This window comes from Octopus sinensis, linkage group LG8, assembly GCF_006345805.1.
Source record: "Octopus sinensis linkage group LG8, ASM634580v1, whole genome shotgun sequence".
Taxonomy (NCBI): domain Eukaryota; kingdom Metazoa; phylum Mollusca; class Cephalopoda; order Octopoda; family Octopodidae; genus Octopus; species Octopus sinensis.
Window position 1 is genome coordinate 290438 of NC_043004.1, and position 10000 is coordinate 300437.

The window sequence follows — 10000 nt, forward strand, 5'->3', positions numbered from 1 at the left end:
ACCCTACTTTAGAAGTTTATACTCTGCTTCACGGTTTAATACCTACTTCAATACTTACTCATGTAAAGATGTAAAAAGAAACATAAATTGAAATAACTAGGGATGGGGAAAGTAGCTGTTTTAGTAAATTAACATCATTCAAAATAAAAATTGTCTGATTTTCTTAAGAAAGAATAGATTAGTGAGAATGGAAACCCAACCAGCGGATTCAAGCTTAACAAAATTTATGTTTCTCTGTAACTTTCGTTATACACACATACAGAGTGTCCGGGCGAAATTTGACAGTTTGCAATTTGACAGTTTCCAAAAATGAAATTATTAAAAAAATCGAAAAGTTTGAACTAGATTACGGCTGGTAGATAACAGTTTATTCAAAGTAGCCGCCCCCAGCTTCTACCTGGCCTCAATATGGCTCCGGAACCTGGTGCACACGTTCCTCGCTGTATCTCTGGAAAGATCTTCAAAGACCTCCTTGATCTTGGCCACCAGCTCAGCCTTGGCGTTGCAAGCAGAGCGGTTGGTGACTTTCTCAATTATGCGCTACACGTAATAATCCATGGGATTACAATTCGGCGTTGTGGGGATATGAGAGCATAAATCAGTTTGACCACAGTCTCCACCATCTTCGCATAGCCATCTGAATTGAGGCTAAGGCAGTTGTTAGAAGAGTGTCCACATACGGTCACAGTCAGAATGCCTGTTTTGTCCCTTCCTGCTATTGTAGCAAATTATTGCAGCTGCTTATGTCACGTCTTATGGCAGTGTTCACAGAGCATTGAGCAGCAATCATGATGTCAGCATTTTAATACCCGGCACAAATCATCATGATACAAATAACTGTTTTCCAATATTCAAATGGCTTCCTTTCCTTCCATGTCAGCTAGCTTTTTCTCAACGAAAACTTTAATCTCCATGCTCTTGAACGTCGTTGATAGTTCATCAATACATCAAGCTGTTCTTGAATAAAGAAAGAAACATAAGGAATCGTCAAATTTAACCCGAACACCATGTACTTAATACTGATACTAATACATAAGTAGGTCACGCATTTTGTTGGAATACGATTATAGTCGATTATATTGGCTACAAAGCTTATGGGATTAATAATAACAAAGTCGGCCTCGACTAAACTGTAAGGGCTGTAAAAAAAGTGTATTACGAACTATACCGTTCTACTTCACTTGCATTTTTAAATAAGTAATGTACTGCCCTAAGTCCCCAGGACACCTGGGGCATGTTACTCGGTTTCCATGGCATATACGTGGTCTGATCAATAAGTATCCGATCTGTTGTCATAGTAACGAAGCTAAAGCATGCAGAGTGAAGCCGCTTGGCACAGATTGACCTTGAACTCTATTGTACATGCACACTAAGTTTTAACATTCTATCTCACTTCCGCTGTTTACAGCAGTGCTTGGAAGGAAGGTGTGTAGTGTGTGATAGTCGCATTGACCATGACAGAGAAATTTGAGCAGAGAATGTCCATCAAATTTTGCCAGAAGTTTGGTGATACCTGCTCAGAGGCCTGTGCAAAGTTTTCGAAATGTTTTCATCGTTTTCGACACAGTCAAGGAGATCTTGTGCAACGCAAACCCGAGTGTCTCTTTGATCAGTTGAAGGCAGTCTTGGCACAAACTTGGAAGACACGCGTCTCATACCCAAATCTTTAGTGATAATAGACTGAACTGAACCGTAACTCATCTGCACATCCTCTGATAACTCAGGGATGGTGATTCGAGGATTTCTCCTCACAGCTGCACGCACATCTGCGATGATTTTCTTGGTTTTGCTGGTTGCGGGTCTCTCAAAAGGTTCGTCAATATCGACATTTTTTCTGTCATCTTGGAAACGTCTGAACCACTCGTACACTTGTGTGCAGCCCATATACTCCTCTCCATACACTTTCTGCAACATTGTATAGGCTTCTGAGCAGATATCGCCATGACAACTTTCTCTGTTATGGTCAATACGACGATCACACGCTACACACATTCCTTCTAAGCTGTGGAAGTTAGCTAGAGCGTTAAAACTTACTGCGCATGCACAGCGGAGGTCAAGGTCAATTTGTGCCAAGCGGCTTTAGTCTACGGGCTTTAGCCTCGTTACTATAGCAACAGTCCGGATACTTATTGATCAAATCTCTTAAGTGACCGAAATCTCAATATTCCCCTTGAACGAGACACCAGTCCGTTGCAGGGTTATATGTTTACAGCTGAGTGGACTGGAGCAACGTGAAATAAACTGTTTTGCTCAAAAACATAATGCTCTGCCTAGACCAGGAATCGAAACGATGATCTTGCTTGTTCACTAATCCATGAGCCTTCACAGATTTCGTAGTATAAGATAAATGGAAAGCGCTCGTGTCCCCTGATATTCCCAAACGTAAAGGAATCCAAATCTTTAACAGTGCATCAAAACAACGCTGCTGACGAAATATATCTCGGATCCCTCAAGTGATCCTTCTAGGTTGCTAGTAAATAGATGGAAGGAAGTCATAGATAAACAGGGAAAATACATTGATGATTAAATTTCAATTAAATATAACATTTGATCACTTGTTTTCTTTATTCAAAATTCGAACAGAACTTAAGGGATGACCTGATATATCATTCATTGATATTTCATACACATTCGCATTGATGCTATAGTTTCAAAAAAACTAAAACGTTTATTATTGCAATCGAACAGAAAAGGATAAATATGCTTTTTTTCAGCAATCCTCTTTTGGGTCTTTTCAAAAAATTTATCATAATTTCCAAAATAATTCACAAATGAAAAAAATTTAAATACAATATATTATTTTAACTCCTAAGACACCTGACAAATCCAGAAAATATGAATGAACAATTTTGCAGTTAATGGGTTAAGGAAACTCTTATTACTCAGGACGCATAAAGCAACGATTTACTAAAAGGCTGTAAACAAGCATGAACGTCTAAGACAAACTTATGAAAGTGTTTTGGACAGGGAAAGGGTTAAATTTAGTCGGAGCAGTATCTGTGATCAGCTAACATATTCGGCTGTTCATTGGAATTTCGGTGGTAGAAGCTTATCTAGTGACTTCGTTGCGTCATTTCTCTAGCTCCAAGGAGAGAGTCTCCACGTTGATCTGCTGCAAACAACAACCAAATTTTTTTCAAATATCCCCTTACTCTCTTAAAAAAGCAGGTCAGTTTGGGAAATGAAGTCCCATATACATCGTATCACCGTATCGTCCTAGAAATAAAGACAGCATCGGTATAGTCGTTCTAAATGCGCTGCATGGTTAATAGAATAGATGGTCACGACTGAAACGCCTTTGATCATAGGTTTTTGATCATTGTTGACGTGGTGTTAAATAGCTGAGTATTTCAAATTGTTTCAGTTTCGGAGAAGAACGATTAAGAAACATGTTTAGTACCGGATACAGTTTAGTCGGGTGACGAGAAAAGAAAAAAAAGGCATTTGCCACATCGGCAACGGAGGCGGGGGTACGGAGCTTACTAGAAACTGGAATGGATGTGGTAGCGGAAGAAGTGACAGAGAAAAGAAACAGCGCCTCTATGAGCGAGTTACTCTCGTACTTTACTAAGTCGGTTGGATGGCTTTTTATTGGTTCTAAACTAGGATGTTTGCATATGTAACAGTTTCACCGTACCAGAGGAGGGGTATTCCAGAATAGGTCACAATTTAAACTATTTTAAATGTCAGCAACCGATCAAAACGAAAGTATTTTCTCGCTCTTTGAAAAAGAAATCTTGTTTTCTGAAGATGCACATTTCGCGGTATTGTAATGTGTGTGTGTGTGTGTGTGGCCATCACGCGAGCGTTATTGAGATTGTGAGGCCGAGAATATGTAACGACTCTGAGAATGTTAACAATGTGTTATTGATATGCCAGGAAGTTGTAATGCAAAACTGTTTCCTTGTGATACGTAAGCGATAGTGTCTCGGTATTATTTTAAAGACAACTATTTTGCCTTGATTCCATTGGAATATATCTTTGAGCTTTCTGTTCTTGGAGACAGTGTAACAGAATGTCGTAAGATGCATGTGGTTGTAGCCTGCAATTGGGTAAGATAAGGGGAAGTAAAGAGTGATATCAGATATACAGAAATGTGATACTGAAAGCGACGATTCTGAAGGTGATATTTAACCCCATATCAGCTTTGATTGATCAGACCTGTGATGAACGGCGTTCTAACTGCGAGCATCTCGCCTTCCTTTCGAGTATAGTTTACAAAAAAAAAGAGAAAAAAAACACTAATGTATCTTTCGTTTCTATGATAAGAGGCAATAAAAGGAGGGAAAACTTGTTATTTCTTCTGTTGGGTGGAGACGAATCCTTCTACATTAGTTTGAGTATGTGTTGTGAGATGCGACAACGAGATCGTGAAGATACAGTAAAATATGTTATCTAATGAGGATACAAGGGTGAAAGCCACAAAACTGAATTCATCATCTTGAGAAAGGTTCTCGTAGAGACATATACTGGCAAAAGGCACGGATGTATGTGAGTTGCATACAGTAAAATACGGCAAAAACAGTTCTGCGCTGTATCAAAAACTTTATGCATTTCTTTTACTGGTTTCAAAATTACACAGTGGCCATACTGGGGCACCACTTCGAAGAATTTTCAGTTGAATGAATCGACTTCAGACTTTTTTCTTTTATTTATTTATTTATTTATTTATTTTGTTAGCCTGGCGCTTATTCTATCGGCTTCTTTTTACCGAACTGCTGAGTTACGGAAACGTAAATACACCAATACATGTTGTCAAGCGATGGGGGAGGGGCGGACACAGACTCAAAAACACTCGCACAGGGACATACATACATACCTACATACACACACGACGGACTTCTTTCAGTTTCCGTCTTCTAAAGTCACTCACAAGCCATTAGTCAGCCCGAGGTTATAGTGGAACACACTCGCCCAAGGTGCCACGCTGTGGGATTGAACCCGGAACCATGTGGTTCGGAAGCAAGCTTCTTACCACAAAGCCACACCTGCGCCAATTAATTCGCGTCTACTTTTTGAATATCATTTTTTCGATGTTAACACTTTGGGGTGGGGATTTCTCGTGGGTCAATTGGATAGTTAAAATAAATCTACTGCAAATCCTTCCATATAAAATTAATCCCTACCTTAATCCAGAAATTAATGTCATTTCAAGGATTTCGTATTTAAGGTCCAGATCGACGCATGACGAGTGAAACTCATGGAAATCACACATTTTGTAAACATTCTTATAAAGATCTTCATAACATTCTTTATAGTAAAGGCGCTAGACCTAGTGCTTAAAAAATGCTGCGATCGTAAGGTCGGGATTTCGATTACTGGACCAGGCTTTGCAGTATGTTCTTGAGCAAAACACTTCATTTCACGCAATTCCAGTCCGCTCAGCTGTTAAAGGGTAACTCTGCGACCGATTAACGTCGCGTTCAAGTAAAATGTTTTGGTATCGGGTAATCGAGGCAGTAGTTTACTTTACTTACTTAACATTTCTTTGTTATATCAAAGAGTTCGATTATGTCTTCGACTTTGTTCCATAGTTAAGGTAACACTCGAAAACACGAGTAAACGAGTAAAGAAATATTGTCACCGTCCTCATAGCACGGCAGCAACAGCAAGTGCCATTACCATCGTTTGCTTCAGTTTCAGCCACTTTAACCCCTTAACTAGAACTGTTATAAGTAAAACGCAACTTGTTTTCGCGCCAGCACACCATAATGACACTTCCATTCGCCAGAGAATTTTTACTGTTCATTCCACTAAAACAACTTTTCTAAGTTTATTGTGACCTAGCAAACTTTGTTAATATGTGATGTTCCCTAGCAAACAGTCTATAAAAGGGAGATAATCATTTCTTGATAATATTTGGTGGGATTAGCGATTTAAAATAAAAGAATGATGGAAAAGCAACATTTATTTATTTATTTATTGCTATTCAGCGATAATCGTATATAGCACTACTTCATTCTTTTTAGAAACCATCAGCATGGCATAACCGAAGTACATTAATAAGACATTTTGTGAAACGCGACTTTTCTAATAGATGGTAAAAAAAATTACAGACTGGAAAAATTCATGGAATATATGTTTTTCGTTTCTTTCTTTTCTTCCTTTTCCTGCTCAGAACGTTAGTGGATTAGCAATCGAGAGAGAAAAGAAATTTCTTAGTCTCTACGTGCAAGGTAACAATTCTCAGGGAGTGCCACCTTGTGAAGCTGTCATAAAGTAGCTAATGTTTTAATTTTAGCAACAAACGAAATCCACAAGCCATTTTCATTATATTCTTTCAAGCATAGATATTGGTTTCAAGCTGCTGTTTCATGGTAGTAATTTCTCGTTACGCAATGGAAGAGATGTGTCTTCGTAAACATAACGCTTTGACTTTCCATCGACAGTAAGTTGGTTATTTCGAATTCACTATAAGAGTTTTTCAAACCCGTAGTGTCTCCTAGCAGGCAGTTAATGTAAGGGAGATAACCATTTCTTCGTAATATTTGGCAGGATTAGAAGCTGAATAAAGGAATAAGGAAAAAAACTAATAAGTGTTTAGTAAAGTATATGTGTGTGCAGGCGCAGAAGTGGCCGTGTGATAAGTAGCTTGCTTACCAACCACATGGTTCCGGGTTCAGTCCCACTGCGTGACACCTTGGACAAGTGTCTTTTACTATATAGCCTCGGGCTGACCAAAGCCTTGTGAGTGGATTTGGTAGACGGAAACTGAAAGAATCCCGTCGTACATATGTATATATATATATATATATATATATATATATGTGTGTGTGTGTGTGTGTGTGTGTGTGTGTGTGTGTGTGTGTGTGTGTGTGTGTGTGTTTGTGTGTCAACATCGCTTGACAACTGATACTGGTGTGTTTACATCTCCGTAACTTAGCGGTTCGGCAAAAGAGTCCGATAGAATAAGTACTACGCTTACAAAGAATAAGTCCTGGGGTCGATTTGCTCGACTAAAGGCGATGCTCCAGCATGGCCGCAGTCAAATGACTGAAACAAGTAAAAGAGTGTATATTTCGGAAAGACTTGTTATTTATCTGTGTATTACCTATCTTTCTTTCAACAGCAGATCTAACTTTCGATCTATCTATCTATCTATCTATCTATCTATCTATCTATCTATCTATCTATTTATTTATTTATTTATTTATCTATCATTTCAAAGCATTTACATGTCTCTTCACTGCACCGTTTCTCGATCATATTTCTCTTACAAGTGAATCCACCCCCAACATATCACTGATAGTGATTACAACGACCGTGTATGAGAGTAACCAAAACCCACCTATTTCCCTAGATGGGATTTGAACCCAGAAAAATTAAACTGAACTTTAGAAGGTATTTAGATAGAGACTATGGCGTTCCTCTAGCGTAACTGTTCCTTAATTAACTTATAGAAATAAACAATTAGCTTAGTTATTATTCGAAATAACTCTGCTGAATACAGAACTGAGCACCGGAAATATATCTAGTTTTATGGGCGGCAGGTACAGACAGCTGAAACGAAAGACATGCACAGTGTGAGAGGGGACGGGAGAGAGACTGGTACATGCATTACAAGTATATACACAAATTTACACACGTAAAGCGTGCGCGCGCACACATGTATATACGGCGTGCGTATTATTGTCCGTTTGTATGTGTGTGCGTATATATTATGTATGTATATATATATATATATATATATGTAAAAAAGAAGTTTGAAAACGCCACTATATTAGATAAATTTTAATTTTACATGTTTCGGTTCTTGAAATAACGAACCTTATCAAAAAAATTTATAATAAACAGTATAATGGAACAGTTCATAATTGTTACATACATTCAATAGAATCCATGTTCTTAAAAAGGCGAACCTTATCAAATATATTATAAAGAGTATAATAGAAAAAATCCATAGTCGTTCCTTACTGTTTTGCCGAGTGTAGTGGAAAGGTTAATTATAGATTTTACCTTGTGTTACATTGGAAGCAACAGTAGTGATTCTATATATATATATATATATACCTATTCATATATATATATATGTATATAAATATATATATATATATATATATATATAATATATGTATATATTATATATATTGTATATATGTATGTATATATATATATATATATGTATATAAATATATATATATATATATATATATATATATATATATATATATATATATATGTATATGCATATACACACACACATATAGGCGGACAGACATACAGACATAGATAGATAGATAGATTGAGATAGATAGATAGATAGATAGATAGATAGATACATACATACATACATACATACATACATACATACATACATACATACACATACATACATACATATGTTTCTTTATTGGCCACACTGGGCTGAACACAGAGGGGACAAAATACAAAGAAGAGCTTTTCTTGTTGGGAAGGAAAAAGAAAAAAGAAAAATGTGGGGTAGAATTTCGATCAAATGTATATTCCTAACTTTATGATATTAGCTGATTCGAAGTACTGCCGCCAATTATAATATTGATATAATATGATATACGAGGGTGAGTCAAAAAGTAATACCATTTTGTTTAGGACGGGTATAATTACCAACACAGGAACCCGTATCATACATCAAAATGAAGCTGGTCCTCTGTAGATCACATCCCTACTTCCCAACATAGTTACCGTTTCTCTTAGTAGCAATGTTCCACCTTCGAATGAGAGCATGTATCCCTGCCCCGTAAAATTCTGTTCACTGTTCTTTCATCCACTTCTTCACTACAGTTTTCACTTCCTCAGCACTGGACTATCATCTCTTCGGCCCCATGGAGGGGGGTTTGAGAGGCAAACATTATTCCTGTGACGAGAAAGTGAAAATTGTAGTGAAGAAGTGGCTCAAAGAACAGTCACAGAATTTTACGGGGCAGGGATGCATACTCTCATTCGAATGTGGAACATTACTATTGAGAGGAACGGTGACTATGTTGAGAAGTAGGGATGTGATCCACAGAGGACCAGCTTCACTTTCATGTATGATACATGTTCCTGTGTTGATAATTATACCTGTGCTAAACAAAATGGCATTACTTTTTCACTCACGCTCGTATATATCATATTTAGTATTATATATATCTTAATGTAGGATAAAAAAATTTTCGGGAAAATGGCCAGCATATCAAAAAATACCTTTAAAGGTTAAATTTATAAATAATTTACAAGATAAGGGCAAAAAGAAAATTCTAATGCCAAATATGCCGAAAAAAAGACAAAACTTTTCAATAACCATTATAATTTATGCGTCTCGAAACAAACCGATAGAAATCTCTAAAAAATTCGTTATTACCGTATTGGTCCAATTTCGGGGGTTAATTAATAATAAATTTTCCCCTCTTCAGCGGCAAATACGCGAGATATAAGTGAAATACTTACTCATATCCATGGAAAAAGCAAGCACTAAGTCCTGAGCAGACCTAAGTACCCCAAATATATCCAAAATAGGAAAATCTTCGGCACATCTCGAGCACGTGTGATTCGAACTAGAAACTTTCACAGAATGAGAGAATCCGGAAGTGAATACTATTCTATTTATAACTTAATGTAGGATAAAATTTTTTTCGGGAAAAAAATTATATCAATGGCCAGCATATCAAAAAATACCTTTAAAAGTTAAATTTATAAATAATTTACAAGATAAGGGCAAAAGAAAACTTCTAATGTCAAATATGCCGAAAAAAAGACAAAACTTTTCAATAACCATTATAATTTATGCGTCTCGAAACAAACCGATAGAAATCTCGTGTCTCGAGATGTGCCGAAGATTTTTCTATTTTGGATATATTTGGGGTACTTAGGTCTGCTCAGGACATAGTGCTTGCTTTTTCCATGGATATGAGTAAGTATTTCACTTATATCTCGCGTATTTGCCGCTGAAGAGGGGAAAATTTATTATTAATTAACCCCGAAATTGGACCAATACGGTAATAACGAATTTTTTAGAGATTTCTATCGGTTTGTTTCGAGACGC